Here is a 14,683-nt window from a genome sequence, read left to right as displayed (position 1 = left end):
CAACGTGTCCTTATGCTACAGAATATTGTACGACATGTCCATATGGTATAAAGTGTTTGTAAGACTTGTCCTTTGGCGACCCATTCTTTTAGCAACCTGTCCTTCTGCGATGCAGTCTTTTTGCGGCCTTTCCATATGCTACACAGTTTTTTTTGAGACTTGTCCTTTGGTGACCCGTTCTTTTGTCGACATGCTCTTATACTACAGTCTTTCTGATATTTTTCCTTCAGAGACTCCTTCTTTTAGCAACCTGTCCTTCTGCCACCCAGTATTTTTCATATGCTACACAGTCTTTCTTAGACTCATGCTTTGGAGATCTGTCCTTATGCTACACAGATTTTTTGACACTTGTCCATTGGCGACCCATTCTTTTGACAACATGTACTTAAGCTACAGACTATTTTTACGATCTGTCCATATAGTACGAAGTGTTTGTGAGACTTGTACTTTGGCCACCCGTTGTTTTAGCAACTTGTCTTTGTTGTCGATAATTTTTATGATTGTCTGTATGGTACAAAGTATTTTGAGACTTATCCTTTCTCAACGCGTTGTTTAGCAACGTGTCCTTATGCTTCCGACTATTTTTACGATTGTCCATATGGTACAAAGTGTTTGTGAGACTTGTCCTTCTGCGACCCAGTGTTTTTGTGGTTTTTCTATTAACTATACAGTATTTTTGAGATTTGTCCATTGGCGACCCATTCTTTTAGCGATCTCTCCATATGCTATCCAGTCTTTTTTCAACCTGTCCATATGCTACTCATTGTTTTAGAGACTTGTCGTCTGGCGACCAGTTTTTTTACAACCTGATACAAGCTATTTTTGCAACCTGCCCATATGGTAGAAACTGTTTTTGGGACTTGTACTTTGGCCACCTGTTCTTTTAGCTATCTGTCCATATGGTACAAAGTTTTTTTGAGATTTGTCCTTTGGCGACCCGTTGTTTTAGTAACATGTCCTTATGCTACAGAATATTTTTACGACCTGTCCATATGGTACAAAGTGTTTTTGAGAGTGGTCATTTGGTGACCCGTTCTTTTGGCAACTGTCCTTTTGCTACCTCGTCTCTTTCCGACCTTTCCATATGCTACACAGTATTTTTGAGACTTGTACTTTGGCGACCCATTCTTTTACCGATCGGTCCATATGGTACAAAATGTTTTTGAGACTTGTCCTTTAGAAACCCGGTCTTTCAGCAAGGTGTCTTTACGATTGTCTATATGGTAGAAAGTGTTTCTGAGACTTGTCTTTTGTCGACCCGTTCTTTCAGTGACCTGTCCTTATGCTACCCAGTCTTTTTGAGACTTGTCCATTGGCGACTCATTCTTTCAGTGACCTGTCCTTAAGTTACAGACTAGTTTTATGACCCATCCATATGGTACGCAGTCTTTTTGAAACTTGTCCTTTGTGGACCCGTTCTTTAAGCGACCTGTCCTTATGCTAAACACTATTTCTGTCACTTGTCCTTTGGTGATTCGTTCATTTAGTGACCTGTCGTTGTGACTCCAATATTTTTTGAAACTTGCCCTTTGGCAACCCATTCTTTTAGCGATCTCTCCGTATGCTACTCAGTCTTTTTTAACCTGTCCATATGATATTCATTGTTTTTGGGACTTGTCCTTTGGCGACCCGTTCTTTTGACAATATGTCCTTATGCTACAGACTATTTTTACGACCTGTCCATATGGTACAAAGTGTTTTGAAACTTGTACTTTGGCCACCCGTTTTTTTAGCAACGTGTCTTTATGCTTCCGACTATTTTTACGATTGCCCATATGGTACAAGGCGTTTGTGAGACTTGTCCTTCTGCGACCCTGACTTTTTGCAGCCTTTCCATATGCTGCACAGTATTTTTGAGACTTGTTCTTTGGCGACCCGTTCTTTTAGCGATCTCTGCATATGCTACCCAGTCTTTTTTCAACCTGTCCATATGCTATTCATTGTCAGGGTGGCGACAGACCTGGAAAATTTGGAAAACCGGGAAAAGTCAGTGAATTTGAGGTGTCAAAAAAAAAGTCGGGGAAATGTCAATGAATTTCGTCCTCGTTGACTTTTCTTTTATTATTATTATTTAGTTATTTAAAGATATCGTTATGAAACTCTGCACGAGAACTGGAAATCTCGTTCGTAAGTTTCGGCTTCAACTTTTAGGCCCCTTTTATGTGCAACACAACCACGGTGCCAGAAACCAGTGATGGCAGGAGATAGAGAGAGAAATTTCTCTGGCCTGGGCTTCTCGGCGGGAATTTTAAATTGAAACACACTTTGGAGGAAAATTGTTATAACTCTGGCACTATTGGAGCAATCTACTTCGGATAACTTTTGTTTTGCAGCTAAAACATAAGCACATGTACAATTCAGAACACGGGACTGAGGAAGGGGGGCTGGGAGGGCACGTCCCCCGAATTTCAATGAAAAAACATATAAAAATCTAGAGTTTGCCCTCTCTTTTCCCATTATTTTGGGGAGAAGCCGCGAACTTTAGTATTGTTTTCAAAGAATGGATATTTCTCAAGACAATCAAACGTGTTTCATGTTCTTGGGTGCCATACAAGTTGAATAATAAGCCAAAATGTGATTATTATTTTTTTACGAAAAATAGGTAATTTGCATTTTTGGAGGAAAATTGTTATAACTCTGGCATTATGCACTGAGAAAGTCTGTACGAGTGGCCCTTTGCGTATGTTGTTCATTCTATATTTTTCGAGACTTGAGACGAGAGGGAACTTGAATTGCCCATCCTAATCGAGACTCGAAGGAGGCAGATATAAATTTATAAATCAAGACCAGACCATCAATGAGATATTTACAAATTTTGTACTGCAAAATAGCTGCCCCATCTCATTAGCTGAGCACGTTGGTTGGTTGGCTCACAACTTCAACACTAGAGGTGGAATCGAGATGAGACGAACCGATGTCTGTCTCTCATTTCCATGTTGTAAATGCCTGTCTCGTTCTTGTTCTCACGTTAATTGCTCCACTATCTGCTCTTTCACCAACATCTTGGTCTCCCCTTTCGCCTTATTCCCACTCCTTGTGCATCCATCCTCTTCATGTGTCCAAACCATCTCATCCTTGCCTGATCTATCCTGTCCTGAAGCTTCACCACACCCACTGTGTGTCAGATCTCCTCATTCCTTATTCTATCCCTTCTAGTCTTCCCTAATATACTCCACTGCATGCATCTTTCTTTTGTCTCTCTGTCATTGTCCAAGTCTCTGCTCCATACATAACTATTGGCACATAGTAAGTGTTACATATTACCTTCTTGTATACTTTTCCAAAAAAGGCTTGAACATGGTTATCTTCAAATTTATGTCATGCAGAAATGAAAAATGATACAATTTATCCTTTTCTATTTGAAAGCTACAACTCTATGTTAATAATAAGAACTCAATTTTAGGAATGGTTTGAGAAACTGAAAAAGAAAATTGAAAGTAGCAAAATTTGAACATTTTACCAGTACTAAAAATAATAATCTAGAATAACAAACACAACTGCTGCACTGAAAGTACTCTAGAGATTTATTTATAGTATTTTACAGGATTAACCTTTTGCCGCCACAGGCCTTTTTCACATGTAAGCCTCTCTGTCCCGAGCCGATTTTGAGCAAAATGCAGAGTTTCAATTAAATGAGTGTAGATCGGAGGCTAATTGCCCTAGAGAGATGAGTGATATACCGTTGTACGCGGAATGAACCAGAGATTCAGACTATATGAAATTTTTGCAAATTCGGCGTATATGTGGTGGGGGAGGGGGCTAACTCTCAAAATTCCAAAATTTCGGGAAAAAAATTGTGTTCCCCACCCTCCCCTCAAGCAAAAAGTACACGACAGTGTCGAAATGCACATGGAAATGATCGCTAACATGTAAGGAACACAAAAATATTTGCATTATTATCATATGATCAATGTAACTTGAGTTATACCCCCAAAAGGAATTGTCGGCACGCCATTGATTCAAGCTTCAAAATGCAGCGGTACCTTGAAATGACTTTAGCTCAGAGACTATTTGCCCTGGAGATATGAACGATATACCGTTGTACGCAGAATGAATCACAGATTGAGACGATATATAATTTATGCACATTCGGCGTATATATGGAGGGGGAAAGGGGGTAAAACCCCTGAAAATACTTTTTTTTTTAAAAAATGTGGTTTCTCTCCCCCCCACCCGCCCCCTGAAAAAAAGGATATGAAAAGTTCAAAATGCACATAGAAATTATCGCTGACATGTAAGGAACACAAAAATATTTGCATTATTATCATATGACCAATGTAACTTGAGTTGTACCCCCAAAAGGAACTGATTCACTGATTCAAGCTTCAAAATGCAGTTACATTGAAATGACTATAGCTCAGAAACTAAATGCCCTAGAGATATGAAAGATATACCGTTGTACGCAGAATGAATCACAGATTCAGACAATATATAATTTATGCACATTCGGCGTACATATAGAGGGGGAAAGGGGTGAAATCCCCGAAAAAAAAGTCAAATTGCAAAATTTATGCAAATTTGGCGTATATGGAGGGGGAAGGGAGAAAACCCCCAAAAATTATTTAAAAAAATTGTCACTTCACCCAAAAAATGTCCTCGCACTTGGGCACAAAACGACACCTACGCACAACATTCACGGATGAAAAGCTACAACGTAGTGAAAAATGAGCGCCAATTCTTGCAGCTGCTTGAAAGTCTATTTTTAGACAATGCTGGGTAACCCCTGTTGCCACTTGTGGATACTTGTGCTAAAAAAAAACAAAGGTTTCCTTCAGCGCGCTTCGAAATTCCATTCTCACAACGCAGATTCAACAACCAGTCTTCCCCCTCCCCCACTGATAAACAAGCTTTTTTCGAATGAACTTAGCAGGAGGGAGTGAAAAGCATTGCTTTAGAACAACAAAGCCGGTCTTCCTTTGTCGGCAAAAATTTGACGTTGAAAAGAGCCGCAAAAGAGAAGTACCTTTTCCCCTCCTTTTTTATGAAGACAAATAAAATGCAAATAACCATTTCTGTTAAATACATGTGTTAGGAACAATATAAAAAAATAAAATCGAAATTCTAGCCAAAAATAGAAAAGTTATAACATAAAAACTATGACCTTGACACAGCATCTCGATCGAGACGCTTGGGACAGTGAGGGTTACATTTGGGTATCTCGTTCGAGACGCTTGGGCGGGAAAAGGTTAATGAAATTAATGCTTTCAACAATAACTTGTCCGGAATATTAGTGGGCAGATATTGAAAAAAAAATAAAAGATTTTCACACTTTTTGAATCGCACTATCTCAGTAGTTTAAGTTTGAGGAGTAATCTTCCATAATTGAGTTGAAGTAGATCTTTGAAATTTATATTACTATACTACAAAGAAGTGCTTATTTATTGGTGAGACTGGTTTTTATGATGTATTAATTTCGGTAGCGGCTGCCACCACCCAAGTCAATAGAACATCATATAAACCAGTTTTATAGTCAAGTGAGTATTAATTTGCTTGTATTTTCCTTTCCTTGAAATATGAATAAAATTGATGCACAATTTTAACATTGCATTCATCATTTGTGCAAATAACTTTACATTCAAAGATAATAATATTCTTGTTACTGTTTCATTTGGCAATAAATGCCAATTTTGTTAATTTTTTACTACAATAGCCACTTTCTTGTTTACAGATGATCCCAAGTGACAACAGTATTTCCCCAGCATCCACAGCAATATGATGACACCTCGTGACAAATTTTGGATCTGCACTTCCAACTTCCACTTGCTACTGGTTTCATTGCATCATATCTGAAGGAAGGATTGAGAAGACGTGCGAGATACATTCGTTAGCTTAAGCAAGTAAGTTTGAAATTAAGTAATAGTGATTATGGGAGAATTGGGAAAATTCACACTGAAGTGACAGGCAACATTTGTCTTGGAGGATTCCACTAATTGTGGCCTGTTATATTGCTATGGTGTGAAACGCTGCTGATTGGCTTGTTCCCAAACATCATGTGTTGCTTCGGTCTGAAATCTTCCTTGGTGAAATTAGTTTTAGAGAACATAGAATTTACACCTCAAAATATTTTTCTAAGTCCAGAATTCACTAATATGGCAGCATACCGTAACGAACCTTAAAGTTCATGGGATCTTTTGAATACCTAAACTGTTAACCAATTAATCAATGGGTGATGTAAATTACTCATCATTCATCCTCTGATGAGACCACTCGCCATTGGCATGACGAGTTATCGCTTGGCAATGCGAAAGGTACAAAATCACACTAAGGAACTAGACTACAGAAAAGACAATGGTCACTCGTTGGGTTTTGTGAACCGTTGAACCTGAATTATGGCTGGGTGTTGGGATAATTACCTGTGTATCTGAAGTCTTTAGCTGAATCAAATAAGTGAAGTCCTCTGTAAGCTTCTCCAATTCGTCGACCAAAGCATCGTTCCACTTCTGACCTACTGCCTTGCTGACCACCTCTTCTCTCTCAACCCAATCCCCAAAAGTCAGACCCCTCTCAGCTTGTCTCACCTCTATATTACCAGGCCATCGAGCTCTTCCTCTATGCCGAATCGTGTTATTAATTGCCACCATGCAAACCGCTGACTCTATAACCAGAAGTATTACCTGTTTCCTGAATGCTCAGGAGGTTTGCATGGCACAACACAATGCATTGTAAACATGCCTCAGAGGTTGAGACAACTGAGAAAAACAAGTGAATGCCCTGGTCAACGTGAAGCGTTCAGAGAGACTTAAATAAAATAAACATATAATCTTAGGGATTGATACGTTCTGCCACCGCGGAGAAAATTTTCTATGTTGAAAATTTAAAAGTCAAATTGCAAAGCTTGACATGACCCAGGTTTGCCAATTCCATGTATTTTCTTAGAAAAACAAACAGACAAAATATAAAAAACAACAAAACATAGACTTCTTTCGATTCCCTAAAAAAAATTCCATTCCCTAAAACATTACAATTGATAATAACAAATACGCACGTCGATATGATATAAAAACAATATTATGTATGATTATATGACTAGTAATTACAAAATTTTATGACATTAAGTGATATTACTCGCGATGTAACGCAATTGTATGTGCGAAAGTTGTTTTGATGTAGAATTGTTCGTTTTCTACAAATCGCAAGCGCATGGTCATTAGTCTGTGCTCCATCGCCAGGCAAGGCAAATGGCTGAAGCGTCTTCGCAACGTAGATCACAATGTTTCTGTATATGGGAGCCCTACGGAGACCTTCAGATAACTAAAAAGGTTTGTAAGTAAATACACAAAACGTACATTGTCCCATATGTGTGTGAAATCGTAAATAAGCAGGTAAACACAAATATTCGCTGTATCATTCTCACTCTATACACATCTTATTGTTTTGCATGTGAAAACCAGGGTACCCTAAGATGTAATATGTTTTGCTAACTGTATAGCCACTTCACTCATAACAACATGAAAAGAAAATATTGGTATGCACTGTTTATAACAAATCTTCCCTTCTTTGTAAGCCAACTAAACTTCTTCAAATATATGAACTTTTCACTGACTATCTTGCGTATTCCGATGTTTGATTATAAAATATTGGATGCACACAATTAATTACACAGAAAACTGTCACAGGCAAAAACCTAAAATAACGTTTTGGTTTCCTTGCTTCTGTTATAATGTACATTATAATGTATATATAGCTTTGTATTAATATAGCCTTGGACATACCGGTGTGTAACTGCACACAAAAAATCTTACAAGTATCAACCAATTGTCTGCTCTGGTGTCAAAATGTCTTGCTTACTATGTTTCATATTGATGAAACTGCTTGGAAAAAACATTTGCACAAAACATTGGCACTAAAGCATACTTCTTGAAATGTTCGAATGTGTTGTAATTATGTGTGTTATTGCTAGCATGTACGGTTGGTTAATTCGTTGCAAAAATTTCTTCTTAAAAAAAATTTAACACACTAATTGCTATTGCTGGATAATTGACACAACTGGCACTTGTCATCTCCTTGTAATGTAAAGTAAACTATAATGCATGTAAAAACTGGCTAGCATGCATAGTACGGAACTGAAGATGTGTAGAAGGGCTATGGAAAATATTGTTTTCCATAATGCACGATAAATATTCACATGAATACACATGATATAAGCTTGCATGCGTATGTGTGGGAAAACACTGGAACACAATTTGAACAACAATTCTGTACTTATTGTTGTGACCGAAACTGCTGCTTGTAGAATATATGTTCTCTCTACTTTTCCTCTTCTTTGTATTGCTTTTCGTCTTGACTTAATTTGGCCAGTGTAAAGGGTGTGGTAAATTACCCGTACAACTTGCGAGATGGGGAAAATTGTCCCAACTGGAAACAGTGTGGAGGGAATTTTTTTCTGGTTCCCTTACTAGGTGTCGTTGTTAGTCTGTAACACTAAACTGGAAAATTCCTGGGTGAATACAGGCTTTCCAGGAAAAACGTAGTCCTCTTGTAGTAGAAAATGTCTGCATGCTTCCTTGTAGTAGGGTGATGAGTCTTTCTGTGTAGTAATTGACTGCATGCGGACGTCCTCCATAAAAAAAAAATGCCCATAATTGGTGTAGGCATTGCTTGTCCACGTCGTTCCATATAGACAGGTTAGGTTAAACAAGGGAAAATTATAATAAAGAAAGGAAATTGCAAAGGATGGGTAGATATAATTCACGTTTATGCACACAAAACCAAACTCATTTCCATTGCCTTTTCTTAAAATTAAATTAAATTGCCTCAACAAAATAAAATAAAATTAAAATAAATTGATTAAATAATTGCCATAACTTTTAGAAAATAAATAAGGAAAATTTAAATAAAATATACAACCGTAATTAAAATATTAATGTCCATGATTGATGTGTTGCCTTAAATTATTAATTATTACTGTGCTGCTCTGAATGAACCTGTCTCGCAAGCTGATGGTGCTTATAAAAATAATACCCTAATACTGATGTTAGTAATAAATTCCAAATAATAAATACTAATATAGACATGGGCAAAGGGTTTAAAATTAATCCCTGAAATGAAATGCCCTTACTAATAGATTGATTAAGTTGCCTTAAGGCAAGTTCAAGCGGAGTCCATTGAGGAATAGTAAAATCAGATAAATTCTTGGGAATATTAAGTAATAATTCAATTTCCTTCATTTTTACCTGTTCAAAAGCTAAAATTCTTGTATGTAAAATTTGTTGATCCACAATAATCTGAGAAAAATCCTGATAGTTAAAAAATATAGATTGCCCCTCGTTAATCTGAATTGATCTGTGGGTGTTCAAATTATTATTCAAATTCAGAATGACAATGAATTGACCAGAGCCTGATATTAAAATACCATTACGTGTTCTGATAAACTGAAATAATTTATTGTCAATAATAGATTTCACTTCAAAATTACAAAATGTAGAATTAATAAACAAAAGTAAGTGTTGCAAGCATGTTCTAAATTCTGTTTAAATGTAAAAAAATTATTATGTTGTGAACTCTTAAAATAAATATATAAAATTTGTGTTGCGCAAAGCAAGCTGTTAGTGTCCTAAGAGGTTGCTTTGGCAAGCCTCTAATGGCCTCCTAATAAATGATAGGCCGAAGCAATTTGCCGTGGTTCAATGTTATGTAATGTAAACCAAAAATTCAGTAGATGCTACTTCTGTCTTTCGTTGAAACTCCAGGTGGTAACAAATATAGAATCAGGGAATTAAAAGAGTGAAATTCAAATTTTAAACACAATAAGGATAATAAAAAACTTTCTCAATTTCAAATGTTCTTTAAACAAAAGAAATTTAGCAACTCGGTGCGTCAATCCCTTAGGTTTGTCCAAACAAAATAGATCGAGAATAGTTATGCAATATATTAAAATATAAATACAAATTACTAATTATTACCTACTGTACTAAAATTAACATGAAGTTAATCAGTAAGAAGTAATGAATTTATTGCTGCTATGTCAAATAATGTGCAAATTGGGTAAGTGAGCTAAATTTCCTAATAATAAATATTAATAATAATAATAAATTCTCAAATTCTAACATTTGTGGTAAACCACACTGTTTAAATTTGGAAAGGCTAACGGTGCCGTGGTGACTTTTGCTGCCATGCCTGTGCCAATCACCGAGGCTTAGCCTGGGCATGTTGCTAACAATTTTGATTACTCTATGTGCATAAAGTGCTAAAATTGCCCTTTTGTAAAATTTCCCTGATTGTATCAAAATTTCGTTTATCTTTATCCTGATTCTAATGAAAAAATGCGCCAATTTCCCAAAAATTTACTTACTATAAATATCTCTATAAAAAAACTGGGAAATTTTGCGAGAAAAACAAAAAAAATTCGTCTTGCTGTTCCTTTGTAAAATTATTGGTCGTGATTAATCTGAAGTGCATAAATGCGACGTTTCATGGCAAAATTTATCTATGTAACAAAAAATATATGCGTAACTAAACTGGTATCCTGAAAATTTTAATGAGCGAACGCCACTGGTTCAAGAAAATATGCAAAGTCTATGCTAAGTCTTTCTGAGCTACTAGCGTGCTCTGGAAGGCGTAAACGCGGAGAACGGAATTTGCTGACATCAGATATTCTAAGTTGTGCAAAGTTGCATTTCGATGTAGCTTGGAGGCTTCAAAGCAAGAAGCAAGGCTGGCTCGCTAGTTGGCGTGTTCGGGCGACATCTTCGGGTGCCGTCGGAATAGTGGAAAAAAAAATCGTTGCTTCGGACAACGAGCAAAGGTGACAATCCAATAGGCGGAGGAGGAAAATGAAGAGCGATGATTCGCTGATGCGCTGAGTGACGCGAGAATGTTTACAAAACTTTAAATTACTACGAACAAGGTGTAGTAAGAGCTGCGAGAATTTGAAATGAAGTCACGGACTTTTGAAATGATGTCATAGGCGAGATTGAGAGAGAGAAAACTTCGTGGCGCTTGCGACAGCGTGATTATTAAACTCGACCACTTCCGTGATGATACAATAACAAGACTTGGGAAGGTGCTAGCAAAATAAATGACTAATAAACCTTGCATAAAGTACAATCAATCCTAAAATATGGATTATAACTTAAAATTTTAAAACGCAATGAATAATAAAATTCTAGGCAAAGGTATAGTCGTAAAAAATATGATCAGTGACAGATACAACAGGTTCGGAAACCTGAGAATTTGGCTTACTTTCTGCTTTTAAAGAAACATTTGGAACTTTCTCGACTTTTGCTGTTGACTGATTCACAAATAAATCTTTAACTTTTACAACTGGCTGGACACAGGGTGAAATAGTCAATTCACTTTCAATTTTGCGACTGTTTTGAACAAAACTTGGACCCTTGCTAACGGCAAACTCCTGAACTCTATCTTTAACAGATACAATATTCTTTGGCAAATCTAAAATGTCGTCTTTGGTGACTAAAATATTTCGGGATACATCCTGAACTCCTTTTTGTGTACTGGATTGAATAATAACGGACGGAGGAAGGGGTGGGGGAATTGGCGGGTGACTCGTTTTCAATGGTACCACTTCAACCATTGAAGCAACATCGTCGTAAATCTGGTCAATGGACGGTGAATCATTCTTAAGTTGACTTAACGGTAATTCGTTGGTACACTCATGGTCATAAATAATAGATTTCTTGCGTTGACATTGACAGTAACAAATTATGAAAATTATAAAAATACTAATAATAAATGTTGTTAATAATAAAATTGTAATTATATTATAAGGATAATCAAAGGACTTTTTCAACAGATAAATAAAATTAGAAGCTTTTACGTATGGAAGAAATCCGTTTAAAATAACTAAAATCGCAATGATTTTCATGTTGCTTAGGCAATCAAAACAAACAGTTCTTCAAAACTAACACGTACTTTAAGCCTGCCTAGTTTAAATTAGTAGGTATTTTAACTCAACTTTAACTATTTCTAACTCTAGGCTCAATTTATCTGCGTAATTTATTTATTTGATATAATTTATTTATTCTCTAAATTCATTAGCACTGTTTAACTTATTTTAAATTTTACTGCAAACTTATCTTATTTAATTTCAGGTGTTATCTTTATTTTAAATACTTAAAATCAATCGAACCATACTGAGGTACAAGGTAATGAAAAATTGAGACTGATTTACTCCTGACTACCTGCGGTGGATCAGTCGGTAACGCGTCTGACTACCATGCTCAAGGTCCCGGGTTCGATCCCCGGCCGGTTCAAATCCGGGAACTTTTCTAACGGTGGAAGCGGCCCCGGCGCCCACCCAGCGTCGAATGACATGGGTACCTGGGGGAAACCCTGGGGGGTAAAGGCGGTCAGGGGCGTGATGCTGATCACATCACCCCCACTCACGACCGGATCAAGAAAGTGTGGGGCGTTACCCCCACACCCCCTATACGCCTTCATGGCATGGTGCTATACACAGGGGAAGACTTTACTTTACCTTTTACCTACCTGAAATAAAATAATAATTATTATTTATGCGATCTTTAAATGCATTAAAATACTGACATCACTAAAACTTGAAGAATCTTTAATTCTCTCAACTCATTCTAAAATATGCTTAGCATATTATTGTGGCAAAGTTAGAAACTAAAACCGTTGTGGTTTAATCATTATCATTCTGCGATGGCAGAATGGATTTCCAGGATTATCGGTAGCTATCCAATATCCGAAGGAAAATACTTGTTATTGGAGCGCAATAAAATCTTGACGTCGACGTCTACATATTCATATATAAATATTCTCATAACTGGCGCTTAAAATAAACTTTGCTAATATAATTATATACCTTCTTCTGAAGAGTAACTATAAAATTCTAGTGATGTATTCGCTGAGCTAGTATTATTACTTACTGCAAAAAAACTTTTGTGCCTAACGCACATTATTAAATAATAAATCTGCTTTTAACCTTTAATATTATTAGTGCCATTTTATTATAAATTATTATTATGTCACGCGAGTGAAATTAAAAATGTTAAACCTGTTACTTATATGAATTTTCATTTTTAGTGACCATTATCCATGCGTGAGTCCACGTTGTCCTCTTGATGATCTTCATCTTCATCTTGACCTGCCAAGTTCTCCTCGCCTTCACCGTCATCTGGCGCATAGTATTTGTTGAGTCTCTGGACGGCAATAGAGTCCACTATTGTCTTTCCGCGCTTGTTCTGGAATTCCACCAGTTATGTGTTAGGATTCTCTTCTCGGATAACTGTGGCTGGGCCTTTATAAATACCTGAAAAGCACCGTGCGGTTCGAATTTTCTGGGTGCTGTCAAAAATTAATACTTTATCACCTGGTTGAAATTTGATCTGCTTCCTCTTCCGATCATAATACTTCTTTACTTCAACATGTCGCTTCGCCAAGTTATCCGTAGCATTGGTTCTTGCTTTTTCCAATACTCGGAATCGTACATCATTCTCCACATTTTCACAGCTTGGTGTGTGTAATGCAAGCTCCCAGGGCAAAGTAGGTTGGAATCCATTTACTAAATAGAATGGGCTATACCGCAAATTCTGATTCCTTGTAGTGTTATAACTGAATACACTTGGTTGTAAATATTGGACCCAATCAGTGTGTTTTGAATTAACATAACACTTCATGATACTCTGTAGTACGCCGTGGTTACGTTCGGAAAGCCCTATCGAATTGTGTAAACCTACTGGCGAAAACTTGATGGTTATTCCCAATTTATTGCCAAGTTCCTGAAAAAGCTTAGATTTAAATGCTGATCCGCGATCGGTGTAAATATCATATGGGGTTCCAAAGCGTAACACTATTTCCTCATACACAAATTCAGCTGCTGTACTGGCCGTACAATCCGCAACTGGTTTGGCTATTAAATACCGTGTCCCAAAATCTGTTGCGGCAATTATATATCGGTGACGAAGATTGGATGAAGGAGGATGTGGACCTGAAAAGTCTAGGCAGATCCGCTGGAATGGCTTCTGTGCGGGAAAAGTACACAGTTCTCCTGATGGTAGACCTGGACGGCGTTTAATCTGCTGGCATGTAATACATTCCCTAATTTTCCTTTGTATAAATAATTTCATATTTGGAAAATAAATTCGTGATAATGCAACATTGTAACATTTAATAAATCCAAGATGAGAACCTCCTATGGGTGAAGCGTGGAGAGTGTCAATCACAGAATCATGTAAGAATGCATAACAATTTCCTGGTAGTGGCTCCTAATTTCTCTTGTCTATATAATACACCATCTTCCAACACATGATGATAAACCTGCCTCTGGATGGATAAAGGTAGTGTTCCATCGTCCCTGTCTGGGTCCTCCAAAACTTTAATAATTGGGCAAAAAAATGAATCCTGTCTCTGATGTTCCGCGACATCTGTGGTTGCATCAAATAATGTAAGTGTCCTGGGTTCGGGAATGTCCTCTTCAGTGTTGCTATCCTCTACATTTTCTCCACATTCTCTGCTGAGGGGATCGGCGATGTTCTCCGTAGTTTTGACATGGATAGGAGTGAATGAAAAATCCTCCAAAAGGTTACTCCATTGAAGAAGCTTTGAGCTTAAATTACGGGATGTCCTAATATACGTAATTGCTTTATTGTCCGTGTGTAAATCGAAATGGTGCCCAACAAGATAAAATCTAAACGATTTGAGAGCATATAAAATTGCTGTTAGTTCTTGTTCAATGACGCTCAATCTTTTTTCAGTGTCTGTC

General features: G+C 37.0%; 1 long non-coding RNA gene across 5 annotated transcripts in view; it reads left to right on the top strand.

Annotated features, from left to right (window-relative positions):
• LOC146001133 (uncharacterized) overlaps positions 1-14,683 on the top strand; it is a 98,521-nt gene that overhangs the window by 44,265 nt on the left and 39,573 nt on the right. Inside the window, exon 4 of one of the 5 annotated variants that reach the window (XR_014443524.1) lies at positions 5,669-5,732. The exons of the other annotated variants lie outside the window; for them this stretch is intronic. This is a non-coding gene — a long non-coding RNA (uncharacterized LOC146001133). Of the gene's footprint in view, positions 1-5,668; positions 5,733-14,683 lie in introns of those variants that run through there. 5 annotated transcript variants of the gene reach the window in all.

The sequence above is a fragment of the Lepisma saccharinum genome, chromosome 17, assembly GCF_977018435.1.
Source record: "Lepisma saccharinum chromosome 17, izLepSacc3.1, whole genome shotgun sequence".
NCBI lineage: Eukaryota > Metazoa > Arthropoda > Insecta > Zygentoma > Lepismatidae > Lepisma > Lepisma saccharinum.
This window is presented reverse-complemented; position numbering and strand designations above follow the sequence as displayed.